The following is a 12,195-nucleotide window of genomic DNA, read 5'->3' as shown; positions in this document are numbered from 1 at the left end:
GGCAACCTATGAGCTGGGAGACAGCTTTTGCAAATAATGTGATCAACCAGGGGTTTATATCCAAAATATGTAAACAGCTCATACAACTCAATATCAAAAAGACAACCCAATCAAAAACAGGGTAGGAAGACCTAAATATTTTTTCAGAGATGAAATACAGATGGCTAACAGGCACAAAGATGCTCAGCTAATTATTAGAGAAATGCAAATCAAAACAGCAATTAAATGCCATCTTATACCTGGCAGAATGGCTATCATCAAAAAGTCTACAAATAACAAATGCTGGCAATGATGTGGATAAAAGGGAACCCCGGTATACTGCTGTTGATAATGTAAACTGGTGCAGACACTATGGAGAGCAGTATGCAAGAGTCATCAAAAAATCAATAATAGAACTACCATATATGACCCAGCAACTCTACTCCTGGGTATTTAACTGGAAAAAAAATTAAAACACGAATTCAAAAAGATGCATACAACTCAATGTTGATAGCATCATTGTATTTACAATACCCAAGATATGGAAGCACCTCAAGTATTCAACAGACAAAAAATTTGGTATCTATACAATGGCCTATTACTTAGTCATAAAAAAGAGTGAAATTCTGCCATTTGCGACAATGTGGATGAACCTACAGAATATTATGCTTATGAAATAAATCGGATAGAGAAAGGTAAATATTATATCACTTGTATGTGCAATCTAAAAAATAAAACAAATGGATGTATACAGCAAGAGTAACTTCAGTCATTTCAACAGATATGATAAGACCAAACAATTTATATAAAAGACAAAAATCTGAAAGAGAAAAGCATAAATTCTAATGAGAAATCCTGGCTGAAGAACAACACAGCAATGAACGCAAAGTTAGATCTGAGATTCCTAGCAAGCAGGGAAGGGAGGGAAACACAATGGACAGAGCACTGGACTACATCACCAACTAAAAGAAAGCTTTCTGCTTTGTTTCAGTCACCAACAGTTGCATAACCAACCACCTCAAAATCTGTGGTGGTCATAATTTTTCAAGATTCTCTGGGTTTGTGGAGTGATTCTCTTGATCTTGCTTGAGGTCATCCATGAATCTACATGTAGCTGGAAAGTGATGGGAAACTGGGATTGTTTGGGGTTGTTCATAAGGATATCTTTATTTATCTCCAATGTGGTCACAGCATGGCAGACTCAAGGTAGCAGTTCAAGAAAGAGTTCCAGTAGAACAAGCCCCAGCATGCAAGCACATATCAAGTCTCTACTTGTGCCATGCTTGCTAATGTCCCATTGACAAAATCAAGTCATGTGCCCAAGGTGAGAGTAACACAAGTTTGGAATATCAGGAGATATGGTTCATGGGGTCCACAGTCTACCAGAGTTTCTAAGGACAGTCTAAGTAAGAAATCTCGGAATTGCTGTCACCTCAAACTCAAAAAAATGCTATCTTCATGGTTTATATCCTTTTGACTATTAGATCTTGCTTCCAAGTGTTACATTCTTTTTTTGTTTTGCCCCTATTATGAGACCACTGGTCCAGGAGTTAGCAGCTCCTATCAGCTGGACTACAAAGACTTTATTAGTCTTCTCCCCCTGGCAACCCTGGAATCATTTTCTATGTCCTTTTGTTGATGACACCTACCCTGCCTTTCTTTGCTAGAACAAGTTCAGCAATAGTGCTGCACGTGTTGTCCATGCATTCAAAGGCTTCCATAGATCTCCTGTGAACTGTGATGAAGGACTGGAAAAAGTTCTATTGTTGTAGGTGTAAATTGTATCAATTGGGGGAACAATCAAAATGCAAACCTCCGGGCCTATCCAAACAATCTACAGAGAGCCAAGAGCATATGGGCATTTTACGAGCACACACAAAAATCGCCTTCTGATCTATATCCTCCTGTCCTTCTCCTACCTTCTGACGATCATTTTTCTTTCAGTATTTTTTACCTCTGTGCATAGGGGAAAGTATAAGAGAGTGAGAACTGCAACAAGGCAGTTCTCCTTTTCAACTCTTTTGATAACTGTGTGACTTTGGATAAATCACTTCACTTCTCTGAGCCTCTGTTTCTTCATGGGTTAAGTGGAGATAATTCCTACCTTATATTATCATTGTAAATATCAATCAAGACAATATAGATAAAGTGTTATGCCTGAAGCAAAGTAAGGATTCCATTATTGTTGTCACTACTGTTACCATTATTACTACTTCCACTACTATTATTACTCATACTTCCTGTAGTGCTTTAGACTTTGCTTAAGAGCAAAAATGAATGCAGATGAAAATGGAGTTGACAGATGAAACTGCTCAATCCCTAATACTAATAATATTGCTTGAGCACCTGGATCCAGCTGTGCCTGAAGCCATCATCTTATTGGACTTTTCAGTTCCTAGAGTCAACTGGTTCCCATTTTGCTTGAAGTTAGATGGAATTAGAGGTCTGTCACTTGCAATTATGAGGTCCTGACTGACGCAGGGCTCAAATTTATTCTGTATCAGTTTCAGCTAAAGTACAGACTCTTGTTCCTACCCCTGGAGATTCTAATTTTGTCTGCTTGGAGTAGGGCCTGGGAGTTTGTAACTTAAGACCACTCTAAATGACTCAGATGTCATCAGACTTACACATCAGCTTTAGGGAACTACTTCCTTAACTTGTGAGTTCCTTATTTGGTGGTCCCTATAGGACCTTGGAAGTTGCATTACACACACAAGACCACTAATATTTGTAGAATTGAACACACATTCCAAGAACATGAGTAATTAGACAGGACAGATTGGCTTGATAGGCTGAATATATGAAGTTGGCAGAATAGTTAAAAAGAATCAGATTGCTTCCAGAAATTTCTAGCATCTTGGGGGTACCTTGCTTGAATTAATTTAATACCAATTAAAAACATGATTTGGTTTTCTCTCTAGCTTTAATGTTTTCATTTTGTGACCAATTCATCATTTGACCTTGGACCTGTTTCTTGACATAATTTAATACTACATTTTGGGGGTTTTTTGTTTTCAATTCAGACCACTCTGTTACATATAAAGATTTCATGTTAGGGTTGCCCTTTATGATAAATTTTATTTCAGCTGAATGATTGTCTAATAGAAGTCTCAGTTTCATTCCAACCACATCAAGGAGTTCCCAGAGAAAATGATTTCACACATTTAGGATGCTGACAAATGGAGTGAGAATCCTCTTTTATGCAAGACAAGCAGTAAAAGGTGCTACTGACAAAAACATTAACAGCACATACTATCCAAGTGGGAAAGAAGTCAAAGCCCACCTGGAGGAGAACTCTGCTCCCTTTATGCGATGCACACTTCAGCAATTTCATGCTCTTCACCCCACAAATATTACAATGGTTCCTTTGGAAAAGTGCATCTGAAGGCCTGTCTGGATGGATTTTTAAGAGATACAGATCAGAGCTGACAATGTGACCACAGAAAAAGACTTGTTCCAGAGACTTCCAGTGGAAGCCACCCATTGCCTGCACTGAGAGAATGTCAGTTTGGATGTGAATTCTGAAAGATTACTTTTCAAAGCAGCATTGCATTGATGGTTTGGATTATAAAGCTGATAGGGCCAAAGATAACTAAATGTGAACCATTGGAATTACAATAGAACCTAGAAATTCATAGTTGGAAAAAAACGCATGAACTCACTTACCAGGTCTCCCTCTGATTAGAAACCACATGAACTGTCAGACACTGAAGAAATGAAGCTTTTGAACTGTGGTGTTGGAGAAGACTCTTGAGAGTCCCTTGGACTGCAAGGAGATCCAACCAGTCCATCCTAAAGGAGATCAGTTCTGAATATTCATTGGAAGGAGTGATGGTGAAACTGAAACTCCAATACTTTGGCCACCTGATGCGAAGAGCTGACTCGTTGGAAAAGACCCTGATGCTGGGAAAGATTGAAGGCAGGAAGAGAAGGGGACGGCAGAGGATGAGATGGTTGGATGGCATCACCGACTCAATGGACATGAGTTTGGGTAAACTCCGGGAGTTGGGGATGGACAGGGAGGCCTGGTGTGCTGCAGTTCATGGGGTCGCAAAGAGTTGGACATGACTGAGCGACTGAACTGAACTGAAAGTGTCAGGGTGAGAGGCATGAGCCCACTTTAAACATTACAACAAAATGCATGCCCAAGAGATAACATTCTAAGTGACCACCATCAAGTACTACATCAGAGCCACAGACTCCCTAAGTGGAAGTAGAAACTCTTGAGTATCTTCTGGAGAGAGAAAAATACTCTATTCCTTCAGTTAAAATGAGATACGCTTTTGCATGGAGGAAAGCCCAGAGATCCTTAGCTTTGATTTTGAGGATCTATTACAGGAACATAGATCAGTGGTTGAGGTTTACAGCATCACCGGAAACCATGAAAACCATACATAAGACCTTGTGTCTGTGGGCATGTGAGATTTGGGGGAGCAGAGGCACCCAAGAAAGATTAAGAATCCTCAATTTTCTCCCACTTAACCCATTTTATAGATGGGAATACTAACAACATCACTAACATGCCCAGCGTTACACAGCAACACTCAAAGAACTAGGCTTAAATCTTTGAGTTACAGCAGACAGATGGGAACCTCATTGTGAACTTGAGGCAGGAGTTGCAAACCAAAAACCTTGGAATGAACTTAACCCACAGTCCAGCTTTCTTTCACCAGCACAGTGTTTAAACCCATTGGGTAAAGTCACGAATAGCCAGCTGTTTCTGAAAAGTAGCCAGACTTGGCAAGACGGAGCCCACCTTTCTTTGGCAGGTGCACAGTAGTTTGCCCCGCCCCTTCCCTTCTCTCCCACTGTAGGCTCACTTCTGCTTCACTTATTTACCCTGCCCTGCCTGGTCCTGTAACACTTCAGTTTGTGATTCTGGGTACAGAACCTTCAGACACCTGCAGGGTCAATTTGGGAGGTCTACAAAGCTCCTTAAGGTCTGGTTCTCTATCAGTCACTGTGGTTGCGGTTTATTAAAACAAACAAAAACTGCAGTCACAATAGCTTAGACTCACAAATGTTTCCTTCTCACTCAGGCTACATACATGTCCATCAGGCTTGGGACAAGAGGTCATTCAGGAATACAATCTGAGCAGCTACTGCCTCAAACATTGCCAGCAAGAGTTCGGGACATCCTCACACTGACAATGAAATGCTTCGATCTCAGAGGTGACACAGGTGGCATCTGCTTAAGGTCACGGGTCAGGATCAGTCACATGGCTCTACTTTACAGCAAAGGGGCTTGGAGATATCATCCCATAATGTGTGCAGATCACAGAGGCTGAGGAATATTGAGTGACCATCACTGATTCCTCCCATCAGCCTAGTTGTGGCAACCTGCCCTGGGTCGTGAACAGTGGAGTGTAATCCTGAGAAATGCCAGATGTCTTTGGGTTTCCCGTGGATAACTTTCCACAGTAACAAAGCACACTCTGCGTGAAGAACACGCAGGCAGAAAATCTATGTGAGGTTTAGGATGTCCTCTGGAGACAGTTGTCACTTTCGTCCTTGATTCAGTTTCCAGGTTTCCTCATCTATAACTGGAGTAAGACCACGATACTACAGGTTTGTGGAGATAATTACATTAAGTGAACCCAGACAGTATGTGTAAAGTCCAATGTCTGCATCAATGGTAGCTTCTATTTTGGCGGGTGGTACATCTTAGTGATTCCAAGAAAGTGCTTTCAAGTAGCTCTGTGACTTTGGCAAAGTCATTAACTCTTCCTGAAACTCAGTATCCTTGTCTTAAAAATGGGAAATCACTGTGCCTGCACCTGGGATGACTCAATAAGGTTATGGATGAAAAGCACCTTGAACAAACTAAGCATTGTAGAAATATGGTAGCATAATTGTATAACACAGGGAACTATATTCAGTGTCCTGGAATAAACCATAATGGATATAAAGAATATAAAAAAGAATGTATATATGCATAACTTTGCTGTAAATTAATACTACATTGTAAATCAAATATACTTCCATAATAAATAAAGAAATATCATAACTTAGTATTTTAAAAAGATTATTACGTGGATTACTAGGTGCATGCCCAAAGTCTTTTTTTTTTTTTTTTTTTAACAAATGAAAACAAAAAACAACACTAATTCTTGCCCTGCTGATCAGTATCAGTATCACTTGATTTGAGCCTGTTTTTGGCATAAGATGTTGCTACTTTATGGCCTTATTGGATATAAAACTCTCTCTGGTCGGGGCTCCAGGCCTCCCTGGTGTTCCCTGATGAGGATGAACTCCAAGTATCTGGCAGCCCTGCTGATCTCTGATCCGTGGGGCACATTTGTGCAGCAGTCAAAAAATTATAATGCAGTTCAGGGAGCTGCTGCCAGTACTGATCAGTGTCAAATTGCTTAGACAAAATTATAGGGAACTTTTTGTCTTATCTACTTAAATCCTCCTCTAAGAACCCAATAAACAAATTGATGCCAGGAAATCAAGGAGATTGCTTTTGCTACAGATCTTCTTGTGAGTATTGCAGACAAATATAAGGAAAATACAAGACACTTAACACAAACGAAAAAAAAAATCAAAAAATCCAGAGAGGGTTGTCTGTATTCCACACTTGAACCCTGGGCCCCCAAATGTCAGGGGAAAAGACATAGAAAGATGAGAAAGCATATTTCTAGGGGACTCCTAAGTGCTTAATTTTTAAAATATAACTCTCAAGTCAGTGTCCTATGAGGCAGTTGTATTTATTTTCATTTTATAGATGAGGAAACTGAGGCCCAGAGAGGCTGAGCAAGTGCTTAAGGTCACCCAGGACACAGGGGAGATCTCAAATCTGAACCACGCATGTAACTGACTCTTTCTACTTTAGCCAGCAGGGAAATTTCTCCACTCAGGGAAAAGTTAGCTCTGAAATGTCAGCTTTAGCATGCCTTCAAAATGTGGCCTGGAGAGGTTAATGAGTTTTCCAGAGAAGTCAAATAATCTGCTGAAGGTCTCACAGCCAGTTAACGGGGAGACGTAACTCCAAAGCCTGTGCTCTCTCTGCAGTTGCACACAGCCTCAAAAAAGCAGGCAGATGCTCTGGCCAAACGCTGATTCTCTGGGGTCCCTCAGGGTTCTCCAGTCACTGCTACTCTTAGAGGTAACTCAGGAATTGCCCTGATTCCATTTTGAACTAAAAGACATTCTTTAGTTAAACGTGAAGGCCGGCCCGTTTCTGCTGGCTTTGGAATTAAGGGCTGTGGTGGAGACCTGCGCTACCATCTCTCATGCGGAGACCACGTAAAACTGATCTAAGCTGCCAAGCATTTTGAACCAACCTGCCAGCCAAAGGTCACTTTAATTTTTCATCTGCCTTCTACAGGCAAGTTCCACTTCCCAGCTCTGATTGACACAGGATATGACACGGTCCTGCCCAGGCAAGCTGCTTCCAGTGAACTGGAGGGGTGCAGCCCTGGATTCTGGGCCAGGGGCGAGAGATGAGGTCAGCACTCAGGTTTCAGCCCCTAGATTTCTTTACAGCGGAGGGAAGCAAGAGCTCTTTAAAGGGATATTGTCAAGGGCAATCCAAAGATCCCGTCTCTCCCCCTACCCTGGGCATGTCCGAGTCCTTCAGTATCAAACTGTCAGGGCCTCTGAGGACAGACTAAGCAGTCTTCAGTTTTCCCATGTGATGGGGAATTTGCTTTCGAGGTGTCAAGAGATCTAAACCAGGCCTGGCAATTTAAACCCCAGCTGGTTCTCCAGTGAAGCGGGTGGGGCTGGGGGAGGAGACGCAAAGTGGTGGTTCCCAGGGGGTAGCAAACATGCAGTTGGCAGAGTAGACGATTATACAGGGTCCTGCCTAAGTCTTGGGCTGAACCTCCAAATTGAAGTCTCCAGAGCATCCGTTTCACAGACTACATTTTTAAGGGTCCAGATAAGAAGTATAAACAGCACTGGTCCATCAGGAAGAACAATGATGATGGTGGTGAGGAGAGGAGGATGTTGGGAGGTGAAATGATCCTTCTTGGCTCCTGACAGTCCCTTGCAGTGCAGGACATGTAACTGACAGCACTCTACTCTCTGCCCCTTGACTGCCTTTCCTCCTAAGACGTGGAGAAACTTACCTGCTTAGTAAAATGTGGAAAACGAAGATTCCTCTTTCTGTCTTTCCAAGTGTGAACCTACCAGCAGCAAAGTGAGTTCCTGCCAGCTCCTCCATGCTGTGGATCTTGCCTGACATCACTGCTCAGGCTGATTGTGTTCCGGTATCTGAGGGGTGGGAAGCGGGTTCCTAATTCCATTGCACCCACTTACGTGCAGATACAAAGCACAGCTTCCGTCCTAGCCTTTGCCTGTCATCTGAGTTATGGTTAGATTTTCCAACGTGCAACTCTTTTGTCTTTTTTCTCTATTTGTCCAGAATCCAGATGGAGAAGGGGGGTCATATTTGTTGGATACCTGTGTTGGTTGGTTTTATGTGTCAACCTGAGTAGACAATGGTGTCCAGGTGATTAGTCAAACATCAGATGTTGCTATGAAGGTGTTTTCTTTAGATGTGATTAATATTTAAATCAGCGAGTTTAAGTAAAGCAGATTTGCCTCCATAATGTAAGTGGGCCTCATCTCCTCAGCTAAGGGCCTTAAAAGCAAAGACCGATTTTTCCAGAGTCATTCTACCTCAAGACTGCAACATGAAATCTTATTTGAATTTCCAGTCTGCCCTACAGATTTTGTATTTTCCAGCCAGTACAACTGCATGAGCTGATTTCTTAAAATAATTATCCTTCTCTCTGACATTGTCTCTCTGTCACTGCCTTTCTCTGTCTCTCTCTATACATCCTATCGGGGTTGTGTTTTTCTAGAGAACTCTAACTAATTCAGTCCCCTTAAATTCCAACAAATCATAACAGTGATTCCCCACTCAATCCTTACAATTACTTAAGAGGTAAGCAGCTGCATTCTTCCCATCAGAAAGATGGGAAAACTGAGGTCTAGGGCCATTAAGTAACTTGCTCAAGGGCATGCAGCTACTGAGTGGAAAGGCGTACTGCAATTCAAACGTTTCTGAAAGAATAGCTGATATTTGTAATCGTTTACATTATACATAAGTCTCCAGCCCAGGAAAGAAAAGACATACTCCAAGTTATGATATGGTGTAATACATACATAACAAACGGTAAGTTGGATACACCTGTTTGATCATAAGGCAAATCTTTATCTCTTATCTCATGCTGACTGTGTTTATTTTGGCGCTCTCTCTGCTCCATTGCTGGATGAAATAATTACACATTCAAGCTCATACTAGCAGCCCAGGGCCTGCTCCGCTGGTCAGCTATCTTGGTGTTTACAGGGCCTGGTTTGTCATGTGACCTATGGTTCTGAGTGTCCCTTTCCTACCTGTCACCCTAATGTTTGCCGTATCATTGACTCTCCAGATTGGCTATAATAGACCACATCTTCCCTTTATCAGTTATGTCTACAACTGCTATTATAAAACTTGCCAATATTAGCAAGAACAACAAAGAAAGGAATCTTCACTGATAAAATTCACTCGGGGATCTATTCATCTGTTCACTCCCTCATCCATTTATTCAATTGTCAGCTAGAAAGAATGACTGAGAATTATGCAGTACATGTATTTTTCTTCATTTGTTTAAAAATAATTGTGGAACTCTAACTACACACTCGCTTTCTCTAGGTGGAGTCTCAAATCTCTCCCTCTTTTTCACACACGCTCATGTCCATGCTGACCTCTGATAATAAACGACCCCTCCTGAAAATGTATCTAACTTGTATCCACCAAGTGTACCTACTTCCTCAGAGCCTTACTCTTTATTTTTCATGACTACACTTAATTTGATAAACTAATACAGATAAATGGATTCTTGGATACTGAATGACATGACAGTTACTCGTTTTGGGTAAGGCGTGTTCATTGTTAGACACCCCATGGACTGGAGCCCACTAGGCTACTCTGTCCGTGGGATTTCCCAGGTAAGAATACTGGAGTGGGTTGCCATTTCCATCTCCAGGGGATCTTCCTGACCCAGGGATAGAACCTGTGTCTTTTTCGTCTCCTGCACAGGCAGGCAGATTCTTTAACACTCGTGTCACCTGTAACGGTTAGAAGAAGCCAACAGGTTTCAAAGTGTCTGCTCTCCAGTTTCATGAAGCTATGACTTTACCTGAACGACGGATTGAAGCTGATTAAATCAGAATCCATTTTCTTTGTATTTTTAGTAACTGAGTCAGGATTTTGGTTAGGATGGCAGAAAGGTGTCTAGCTGTAAGACTTAATTTTCCAGCCTGTGTTTATCTAGCTTATTGGTTACTGTAACAAGTAGTGTATTTCTCCTATGAAGGTTCTTCAAGTAGAGCTGAACTCAACCAGGAGGTGTTGGCTTTTGCTTTCACCACCTTCTCCTGCCCAGAAGGCAGACATACAGGCCATAGCTCCAGGAGCCATTTTGGAACATGAAGCAACACCGTGAATAGAAGCCATGTGATAACACTGAGGAGAACAAGGAGAGTGCCCCTTGAGGAACGAATCACCTTAATACTGGACTATTTATCTCCAGAATTCCATTATGTCAGAAAGATACCAATTTCTCCCTCATCTGAATGACTCAATTTTGTCTTGTGTGTGTACATGTAGCTGAACCTGACTCTATGTAGCTGACTGCTACTGCTAAGTCGCTTCAGTCGTGTCCGACTCTGTGCAACCCCATAGACGGCAGCCCACCGGGCTCCCCCGTCCCTGGGATTCTCCAGGCAAGAATACTGGAGTGGGCTGCCATTTCCTTCTCCAATGCATGAAAGTGAAAAGTGAAAGTGAAGCCGCTCAGTCGTGTCCGACCCCTAGCGACCCCATAGACTGCAGCCTACTAGGCTCCTCCGTCCATGGGATTTTCCAGGCAAGAGTACTGGAGTGGGGTGCCATTGCCTTCTCCTATGTAGCTGAACCTACCTCTAATTAAAACGTCCGTTGAGTTTATGAATAAAATCTATAAACATTATTATCCCAGTAATGTTTCACTCATAGAGCCAATCTGAAACCTTGTGCTTACTCATGGCGGAATGTTCTAGCCAATTTGTATAAGTAGAATCCAAGTTCCCAAAGCACATTTGGGTCTGGGCTCCTGGTCTCTTGTCGTGAACACAGATCCTGGATTTTCTCTGGCGCATTACTATTGCTAGTCATGGGTTGTCCCGCATGTTTTTAAAGACGTCATTGTTTAGAGAGTCTTTCATTTAAAGTTAAAAGCTGTTTCCTACTCTTCCTTCTTTTCCCCTCCAAGTTTGGGTAAAATTATGGCTGGTGTAATTTATTTTAATTCCTCCCCTGCCCTTTTTTCTAAATGTCTGTCTTGGAGATTTTAAGACCTGTGAAATGTTTGTTACTCTCACTTGTCCTAATCAGAGGTTGAATAAAAAGACATTTTGAAATCTCAGCAAGATTGAGGGCTTCTGAACTTTAGCTGATCTGTTAAACCAGTTAAGTTGAGCAAGGCCGGATGAGCCCTCAGGAAAAATCATGAAAACTAAATTAAACCGAACACAAAAAAGCAATTTGCCAGCAGTGAACCTAATACACAATTTGCCTCCGCCGGAGCAGAGTATCCTGCCTTGGCTGCGCGCCAACAAGAGCTCTCTGTGATTATCTATAGGATTGCACAATTCCTCTTAGGACAGTTATGAAAGGAAAAATAACATTTGTTCTGCCAAAGTGTGTGGACCTGATGACACTTGCTGAAATACAGATATCATCTGAGTGAAAAGGGAACAGGATGTTATCCTTAAGGTGCTTTAGACAGCAGGTATGTTACACATCTTTTTCACACATACATTCGGCAGCTTGAATTTCTGGTAATTGTGAGGGCTTGACTCTTGCAAGTATTTCCAAGAGACTCTTGGTGGCTTTGGGAAGATCATCCCATGACATACTCAACTTCATGAGAAACCGCTTTTTTTTGGTTTGGTTGTTTTTTTTTTTTTTTTGGCGATTTTCAGTGATGTTTGTCTATTCCTCCCCTCCTTGCAATGGTGATTTAAGGGGATAAAATCTGGCAATGCTGGTGGGGATAGGAGTCAGCACACTGTAAATCAAGTGTACCTGTCATATGAATTGCTGATTCTAGACTGGACAAAAGAAGCATGCTGGGAAAAGATGGTAAAAAAGATGCCATATATTATATTCTCCGATGGAGGAAGTGGGGGAGGATTTTTAAATGATGGAGATTATCACCAATTCATACTGGATGGCTT

This window comes from Giraffa tippelskirchi, chromosome 9 (genome assembly GCF_054371585.1).
Source record: "Giraffa tippelskirchi isolate mGirTip1 chromosome 9, T2T-mGirTip1v1.2.pri, whole genome shotgun sequence".
NCBI classification, from domain to species: Eukaryota; Metazoa; Chordata; class Mammalia; order Artiodactyla; family Giraffidae; genus Giraffa; species Giraffa tippelskirchi.
Note: the sequence above shows the minus strand (reverse complement) of the source record.